Genomic DNA, 10,129 nt, shown 5'->3' on the forward strand with positions numbered 1-10,129 from the left:
GTTTCGACCTCTCCCGGTGTGTTATTCCTGCGGTGTCCCGGGTCATATATCGCGGTTTTGCAACCAGCGTATGACCACGTGGTATGGCCAGCCCTCAGAGTTTTCTCGGCCCTCCGAACGGCCACACGGTGCCCCGTGGCCTGCACACGTATCATCTGGCGACGAGTATTGGCTGAGCAGCTCCCGGAATCGCTCCCCGGCATCTGACAGGAGTTTGACACCCCCACCGCAACGTCGTGCTCCCCGTTCTCCCTCACCGCGGCGTCGCATCACGTCCCCTTCGTCACCGGAAAACTAGCTAGCGCGGCCGATGGAGGTGAGGTCGCTGGAGACATGCTACTGACAGAAATACCCCCTGTGTTGATGCTGAAAAACAAAGTGCGCGTTCTTGTAGATAATGTCCCTGTGATGGCTCTGGTGGACACAGGCGCAACAATTTCGGTTATGAGTGTCTCTTTTAAACACGTGTTAGGGCGAAAGGTTTTGTTTAAATGGGACGAAGATTCAAAGTTCTGTGGAGTGAGTGGCGAGCTCCATACTCCATACGGATGCCATACGGAGTGGCGAGCTCCATACGGATGCCATACGGATTCATCCGTATGGAGTTCCATACGGAACGCCATACGGATGCCAGTGGCATAGGTATTGGTGCCGTCCTAGTTCAACGCTACGGTGACCGCGAACACGTGATCGCATATGCAAGCCGCTCATTAAGTAGGCCAGAGCAGAATTACACTGTCACGGAACAAGAATGCCTCGCGGTAATATTTGCGGTTCAGCGGTTTCGTTCTTACCTGTATGGACGCCCCTTTACAGTGGTCACCGACCACCACTCATTGTGTTGGCTTGTGAATCTTCGTGACCCTTGTGGCCGCCTTGCGTGCTGGGCGCTCCGACTGCAAGAATACAGCTTCACCGTATCTTATAAGAGCGGTCGACGACACGCTGATGCGGACTGCCTCTCGCGTATGCCACTTAGCACTAGGGACTGTGACGCCGACGACTTCGATCACCTCGTGGCTTCTGTGTCGCCGCGTTTTCCAGATTTCGACTGCTTCAAAGCCGAACAGCGAAAAGACGATAAATTAACACCGCTTTTCACGGCTGCGACCGCCTCGACGACAGCAAACCATTTCTGTGTACGTGATGGACTCCTGTATAAGAACTTTTCCAGCACTGGCGCACGTTTCCTCCTAGTGGTACCGGAGAGCCTTCGCACAGCGATTCTGAGTGCTATGCACGATGACCCTACGTCTGGCCATTTAGGTTCGGCGAGGACGCTCTACCGGACTCAGGAGCGCTTTTATTGGCCTGGTATGCGACAGTCTGTTGAGACGTATGTGGCCAGCTGCATGCAGTGTCAGCGCCACAAACGGCCATCTACTGTTCCAGCTGGTCTCCTGCAGCCGATCCCGCCTCCAAGCATGCATTTCCAACGAGTGGGCATTGACTTCGTAGGCCCATTTCCAAAATCAGCCAAGGGAAACCGTTGGATAGTTGTTTGCGTCGACTACCTCACGCGCTACTGCGAGACGGCGGCCGTGCCCTCCGCAACTGCCACTGACGTTTCAACATTCCTGCTGCAATATGTGATCCTGCGACATGGTCCGCCTCGCGTGATCATCAGCGACCGTGGACGACAATTCACAGCGGACGTCGTAGAGGAGCTGCTTCGTTTGTGTGAATCCCACTTGCGTCACTCAACACGTACATACCATCCAGAAACGAATGGGCTTACGGAGCGCACCAACCGAACAATTGTAAACATGCTATCTATGTATGTTTCATCCGACCACAAGAACTGGGATGACGTACTGCCTTTTATCACGTACGCGTTCAACACCGCCAAGCAACTACCGGCTATAGCCCTTTCTTCCTGCTGTACGCACGGCCACCCCGGTACACAATCGACACTATTTTCCCTTTCTGTAGTCATGAAAATCCCACTGTCGCCGAGACTCTCTGCCTTGCCGAAGAAGCTCGTCGTATTGCTCGTTTACGCACTTTGGCATCGCAGGACAGATCAAAAGAACGCTACGACATTCGCCACCGTCCGGTAACCTATCGCCCTGGTGATTTAGTCTGGCTGTGGACTCCAGTACAGAAACGCGGGTTATGCCAAAAGCTTTTGGCCAGCTACGATGGACCGTTTGTTATTATTAACAGACTCACGGAAGTCACGTATAACATAGCTCGCCTCACGGCGAGTGGTAGAAGAGCTGCCAAGACACAAGTGGTCCATGTCGCCCGCTTGAAATTGTTCACGTCAAGGCAAATGGATTGACTCGCCCGGCGGGCTTCGTCTGAGACGAGGGGAATGTTACGCATGAAGAAAACGAAGACCGGTGAAGGTGCTTGCGGTCCCGAGTAGAGGAAGGGAGAACGATGCTGAGTTGTTTAACCAGCTGGCCGCTCTTGCACTCACCTTCGCGACCTAAAGTAAACGGTCCCCTTCATCCGTAAGGGCTAAAAAAACGGTCTCCTTCGCGCGTAACAATATATATTTCTCTATAATTCTTCCAGGGCTAATTGTTCTTGGCAGCGTTCTTCCTGCGCTTCTGTCATGCGCGAGTCCATTTGATGTGCTTCCTTGTTTGCCAAGTAAAGGAGTGGCGTATCTCACAAGCGTACCTGTGAGGTACACCTTATTTCAGTTCTCTTTTGCGGATTTACGCGCCTTTATGGTGATTGGTGGGCATTATTCACATTTGTTGTACTAGTAACGCTACTTTCCCCCCCCCCCCCTCACTTGCATAGGAAGAGTTACCTTGCCTCTCCCCCCCCCCCCGCCCCGAAAAAAAATCCCGGGTACGTGCCTGACTCACTTTGTCTTAACTATACATTGGGTCGAAGCAAATTTATACGAGAAGTCCAGCGCGGATGTGCCTTACTGCTGCCGCACATGGAGAAATCTTTTTTTTTTTTTTTTTAACGCGAATATCTTTGCCTCTTTCGCCCTTTTTGTGGTTAGCGGTGGTCGGCGATTGACGGTGGTACTCACCTCACGATACAAAGGCGCCGAGAGAAGGGCGCGTGCTTTTGCGCAACCGAGTTTCGCGGTGGGGTTGGAGGGGGGCTGTCGCGCAACCGAGTTGCAGGGGGGAGGCGAGGGACTTTCGCGCGTGAACTTTCGTTTGTTCATCCGCTCGTTAATATTCGCTAAGACTGACAGTCATTGTGGATGGTTTCTGCAATTTTTTTTTTCTTTGCTCCATGCTGCACCATGCAAGCGCGGCAAAGCCTAGAGACAAAAGGCACAGTGGGCAGAACAGTGGCTACGTGTGTGCATATGATTTTGACTATGTAAAAATGTCATCCCTGAGTTTACATCTGATATGTACTGAGATCGTGTGTTCCACTGCCATTCATCTTATATATAAGAAATGTTGAACCGTGTGAGGTATGCATTCATGGAGGTGCTGGTGGATAATTTATGTATGGTGCATCGCATTATTTCCGACAACCGCGATTTATAATTAAGGCATCAATCACTTTCAATACAGTGTATGCCCGAAATGGCATCGTTCTTACTGGCATGACCATTTAACCACTTCGCACAGCAATGTAGGAGTCGGATGGTGTTGGAATTAATATACGGTTAAACCTCGATATAACGAACTTCAATATAATGAAATTCTCGATATGACGAAGTATTTCACTTTTCATAACCTCTTGTCTATAGAACACGGTGTAATTAGAAGCTGAATATAACGAAGTGTGTATGCGATTTTAATATAAAGAAATTTCGCTTCCGCAGTAAAGGAATGCCGAGACAATAAATGGAAACTTCGTCAACTGACTTAATTACAAGCGGCTGCTTGCAAACTCACTTCTCAAATCGCAGGCGGCGCGACAAGAGCGACCCATGAGCGACCGCCGAAGTGAAGCCGCATCATGTTCTGTGTGAAGTCCAAGTGCGATAAGATCCTATCGCGCCGCGCGCACATCGTGCTTTAGGTGTGAGTGTGCGAAGGTGAGAAAGAATGATAGTGGCTTCACGCACGAGTGGCCGCCTCCCCGCGCGCGCGAAGGGAAATAGGGGGAGGGGAGCGAGCTCGCGGTAACGCGATTAGGCGCGCGCGAGGGGCGGTGCAGAGGGGAGGGTAAGTTGGCGCGGGTCGAGATTTCTGGCACGCGTCACGGCCGTGGCTGCGCACGGCTGTAAGCGCGGCTGAGCGAATACGCAGCCTCGCACCTTGTTTTACAGGTAACCTGCGGCGTGTGCAAAGAGTGGGCGTGCCGAGACGACCTGGCATCATCCAAGCCGTCTTCCCGCGCGTTTAGTATTGAAGGTTGCGTTATCTCGAGTTTGGGTTAGCCTTGTTTCAAACATCACTTACAGCGCGTACATAAACAGGGACCAAACGAACGACGAAGACAAGCGCTGTCTTCATCGTTCTTTTGGTCCCTATGTACGCGCTGTAAGTGATGTTTGAAACAATGGAATACTAACTAGCCCGTACAAAAACCCTGCTTCGGTTACCCGTTACTGCGTCAGGCAGACGAAGTATTCGCTCCCCTCTGCCGACGCTTTTCATGTAGCGTCGTCCCAGTGCGGGCGACGCTATCAGCCGCGGGGTCGGAGTGCACGCGAGAGCGAGGCTGGCTTTGCTTAATTCGTACCGCCTATGTGAAGATATCGTCGACGTGGCATGAAACCATATAATTCGTCGCCGACCCCCAAATTCATCAAAATAAATTATTTTCTCATTCAAATTTGTTTTTTTCGATGGCTCTCAAAAGTTCGGAGCTGGAAAACCAGATGGGCCGTCCGGCAAGCAGAAGCTGCCGCCCGAGTCCAAGGGCTTCGAGCCGCCACCTGAAGCTACCGCAACCAAAACTTGATTGATTGATTGATTTGTAGCGTTTATTGGCGCAAGGGCCAGATGTGGCCAAAGAGCGCCAAGCCGATGATTTGTGCTTCTCAATGATATATGAGTGGTAGTTGCGGGGAGTATATGAAACACGGCTGTATAGAGGCCTAAAAATATTCGCTAAAAGTGCAAAATATACATGTAGTGCACTGTGGCTGTAAAAGGTCCGCAAGTTTATTCGCTCGAAAGTGCGTAAAATGCAAGTATATACATATTAAACAAATGACAGTGATTGATCGTGTCTGCGATGACTATAGATGTTTCACGAGATATGGATGATCAGTAAAATATGTAATGGCTGTAGCACTAGTGCCTCAGCAAGGCCTTGAAAGCAAGGGCTGGGAGGCACGTGCTCTAGAAAATGGTTTCATTGCAGCTACGACCTCCAGGTGGAGGCCGTGCTACAAGTAGCCTGGCCAAATTACATTTAAGGTGTCAGTTTCAGTTAAAAAGTTTAATACTGTTTGAAAAGTAAAAAGGGGTTCATTGCTCAGAAAGAATGCTGGGTGTAACGGCATGTGTTGGAGATAAGCGGAGGGGAAGTACTTTTTCCTTTCTGCCTCTATTTCAGTGGATTGGATAAGAACATGAATAACTGTAAGCCTGTTGCCACATTTGGTCCATGTCGGAGGTTCACTTCCCATCAAAAGGTAGGAGTGAGTGGCGTACATGTCCTATTCTTAATCTACACAGAAGCACTTCCTTATATCTTGCTGTTCTTTCAGATATCCAGTTCCCTAATTTTGGTTTGATAACGTGTAGCTTATTCACTACTGCATTATCCCATTGGTCCTGCTAGTACTTCCTTAGTTTGTGGCGTAAGAAGGGCTTAAGTTCTTTTGCTGGTATGGGTTTATTCATATCCGTTTCATTAAAGGCGACTGACGTTGCATTTTCGTCAGCAGCTACATTACCTTTTATGCCCCTATGGCCAGGTACCCAACATAGGACGATGTTTTGGTTGTACATTAAGGCTAGGCATAGTTGGGAGTATAGTTAATTAAAAACAGGGTTCTTATGTTTTCAAAAACTCATTAAGGCCCTTATTACACTTAATGAACCTGTTAAAATGGTGGCCTTATTGAGATTTCTTTGTCTGATATGTTTTACAGCTGAGAGCATCGCGTACGCTTCAGCTGTGAAAATACTTGTGTTGGGATTTAGAGCACCGGAGGTGCAAAAGAATGGCCCAAGAGCTGCATACGCGACACCAGCAGATGATCTGGAAGCATCTGTATAAAACTCGGCACAGCAGTATTTCGCTTGGAGTTCGAGGAAGTGTGATAGTATGTGTGCCTCAGGTGCATGTTTCGTTATTGCAACAAAACATATCACACTCCATGGTCTGCCATTCCCAAGGCAGTGGAAGGCGAGTGGGAGGCATTAGAATATTTTCTGTGAAGTGGATGTCTGTTTCTTCTGCCATTGCTTCCAAGCGCAGGCTCAAAGGAGTTCTAATAAGTGGGCGGTTACGGTAAAGTCTGGCAGCGGACAGGTCGCTAACGATGGAATGGCATGGATGTTCGGTGTGATTTTACCTTAGTGTAGTATGATAAACTTAGGAATGTTCTGCGTAGATGTAAGGACCATTCGTTGGACTCAACATAGAGATTTTCAACAGGGCTCGTTCTAAAGGTGCCTGTTGCCAGTCGTATACCGAGGTTGTGGATTGGGTCGAGAATCTTTAGCGCAGTCTCTGTTGTGGAGTGGTACACCACGGCTCCGTAGTCGAGGCGTGATTGTACGAGACTCTTATACAGACTAAGCAGACACTTCCTGTCACTGCCCCAAGTTGTTCGAGAGAGCAGCTTGAGGAGGTTCATGGTCTTCAGGCATTTTTCTTTAAGGTATTTTAAGTGGGGAATGAAGTTAAGCTTTGTGTCCAGGATAACACCTAAGAATTTGTGTTCAGGGCTGACAGTTAGTCTTTCTCTATTAAGGTTAATATCTGGTTGTGGTAGTACACCTCTCCTGTTTGAAAATAGGACACATGTGCTTTTTGGGGGGTTCAACTTAAAACCATTCTCGTCCGCCCACCTTGAGAATCTATTCAAGCCAAGCTGTAGCTGCCTCTCGCAAATGCTAACATTGCATGACCTGAACCCTATCTGTACATCGTCCACATAGACGGAGTAGAAGAGTGTGTGAGGTAATACGGTGTGGAGGGAGTTCATTTTAACAATAAATAATGTACAGCTCAGTACTCCACCCTACAGTACACTTGTCTCCTGTATGAATGGTCGAGACTGTACGTTGCCAACTCTAACACGAAATGTCCTGTCAGAGAGATAACTTTCAATTATTCTCAGCAGGTTGCCGCGAATGCCCATTGTAGAAAGATCCCGAAGGATCCTGAAGCGCCACGTAGCATCATACGCCTTCTCCATGTCAAAAGAAGCCAACAAACACTTAGCAAAATGCAAAGGTTGTGGGTTCAGTTCCCACCTGCGGCAAGTTGTTTTTTCATCCACTTTAATATCCGTTAATTTATTGTTTCTTTATTTCATTTATTAAGCACAAGTAATTTCCCCTATGTTGTCCTTGGTGCCTGTTTGTTGGCTTCTTATGATATGACTAATAAAAATCGGGCCCCTCAGTTAACCCCGTTTCTTCTCGTTCTCCATGACAAGAAACACTGATAACACAAGCTGTTTGTGGACAAACGCATCCCTGATGTACATTTCCATGCGTACAAGCTGATCTGTCGTCGATCTGCCTTCTCTGAAGCCACATTGATATGGATCTAATTTCTTGTTTATTTCTAGATAATTAAAAAAAATTAAATTATCGGGTATTACGTGCCAAAACCACTTTCTGATTATGAGGCACGCCGCAGTGGAGGACTCCGGAAATTTCAACCACCTGGGGTTCTTTAACGTGCACCTAAATCTAAGCACACGGGTGTTTTCGCATTTCGCCCCCATCGAAATGCGGCCGCCGTGGCTATTTCTAGATAATGTACCAGGCGACTGTTTACCATCTTCTCAAAAACTTTGCATAAGCAGCTCGTCAATGCTATAGGCCTATAACTATTTGCCAAAGAAGGGTCCTTACCCGCTTTCAAAATAGGAATTATGATGGACTCTTTCCAAGCAGAGGGAATGTGGCCGGACGACCATATAGAATTGTAAAGACAAAGAAGGGTTTTTTGTGTTTGAGACGGCAGGTGTTTTAGCATTTCATATAGGATGCGGTCAGAACAGGGGGCAGCTGTTTAGGGCTGCCTGAAGCTCTGCCATGCAAAAAGTACTATTGTATGGCTCGCATTTTGCAATTTTCCGTTCTAGTGGTTTTCCTTCTATTTGCCTTTTGTACCTTTGGAATGTTTCAGAGTAGTGCGACGAGCTGGATATCTGTTCGAAATGTGCGCCAAGAAAGTTCGCCTGATCTTCCATGCTGTTGCCTTGAGTATTCACCAAAGGCAGCAAGTAAGGCTGTCGACCCTTTATTCTATTAACTCTATTCCAAACCTTTGTTTCATCAGTGTAAGAGTTAATGCCCGATATACACTTTCTCCAACTCTCTCTTCTTGCTTGTCGCGGCATTATCCGACCCTGGGATTTGACCTGCTTGGAATTGACTAGATTTTCTGCCGTCGGAGAATCCCGAAGTAAACCCCATGCCTTGTTCTGCTTCTTACGCGCTATTTGACACTCATCGTTCCACCACGGAAGATGGCGTTTTGTGGACAATCCACTTGTTACAGGGATACATTTGGAGGAGGTGTCAAGGAGAAAAACCGTAAAATATTTAACTGCAGCGTCTATGCTTAAAGCACACATGTCGTCCCAGGATAAAGAAGCAAGATTTTTGAACTTTTCCCAGTCAGCTGAGTCAGTTCTCCAGGGAGACCAAAACTGCCGGACCATTCTTTCCAATTAAGTTTATTTTCTTCTTCTTCGATTGCCCGATAATTTGGAAACTTCTGCGGCCCCTTTGCATGTGAGAGAAATCGATCGGCGACTGTACTTATTTCAATACAATTCAATACAACGAAATTTCAATAAACGAAGCAAATTGCCGACTTTACCTACTTCGTTATATCGAGGTTTAACTGTATTAGGCGCAGAGTGCAGCACTGGTGATCAGCAGTGCATTGTTATTTTTGCATTGCCTGGTTCCACTTAGGAACTAATGACAATGTAGCCAATATGGTTGACGACACACAGCGAGTTGGTTTATAACGGCAGATGGATTAATATCAATGAAAAGCATTACATAGATGCAGTGGAATAAGTTTATACAGCCATTAAAGGTGCACTGACAGGAAATTTTGTTGTGTTTTGATTTCTTTATTGGATAGTCATTGACAGAGTAACTACGTCGCTATGGAGCCTCAATTCCCTGAGACCTTAAGAAATAACTAATTATATTATCTTTTATTGCGACAATTTCATAAAGTGCACTGATAGAAGCACGGCTTTGGACAAGACATTTACAGGAGACTCAAAAGGTCATATAAAATCTTCTGTGGCAGTCTCGCAGTACTAGATACCACTGGGCCGTGCTGTGGAAAGCACAGTCCCTTCTGCACTACACAGGACAAGAGGGGAGAGTGTGGTACCCTGCATTTTCAAGAAAAGCCCACAATTGGCAGGGCCAATTTCACAGCTTTTGGCAACTCGGTCATTATGTGGCCTTCAAACACCGTACCTGGCTGGCTGGTTGTTTGTATACAATGTGACTGCCACCTCTGCTTTTGGCGACGTGTCAAGTCTCCTTTTTCACATACGAAACTGAGCTGTGCTCAACGTGCATTTTGAATGGGCCATTAAAAGGTGCTGTAGTTAAATATTTGCGGTGCTCTTGAGAAATTCAGGCTTTGTACCGTAATTATGGAGTCTACCTAAAAATGCAAGAAAAGCAGAATACATGCAAGTCTGTCGTGTCAGTACTCCTTTAAACAAGCTGCCAGGCGCATTTATTAAATGTGTGATTTTGTTGCATGACAGTTTTCTATGCAACTAGCTTTACTGACACCACTCGCACCAAAACATCCTGAGAAGTGAAGGTGAGCGGTCAAAGCAAATCAACGAAGCAGTACGGCACATTCTGTCAGCAAGCTACACACGAAGGGGGAAAAAATCTGCAGGCTTAGCGATCCTTCCAGCTCCAAACTCAACTACTGAGACTGCACCCAGCTCTCATAATGTCCCTGCATAAGGTTTATACAGGAACACTAGGCTCGCACAGCAGTCACCAGCATCTGATGAAGATGACGTTCTCCAAAGATGGTACAGAGCCACTGTGGGGGA

Source organism: Dermacentor andersoni, chromosome 1, assembly GCF_023375885.2.
Source record: "Dermacentor andersoni chromosome 1, qqDerAnde1_hic_scaffold, whole genome shotgun sequence".
In the NCBI taxonomy this organism is placed as follows: Eukaryota; Metazoa; Arthropoda; class Arachnida; order Ixodida; family Ixodidae; genus Dermacentor; species Dermacentor andersoni.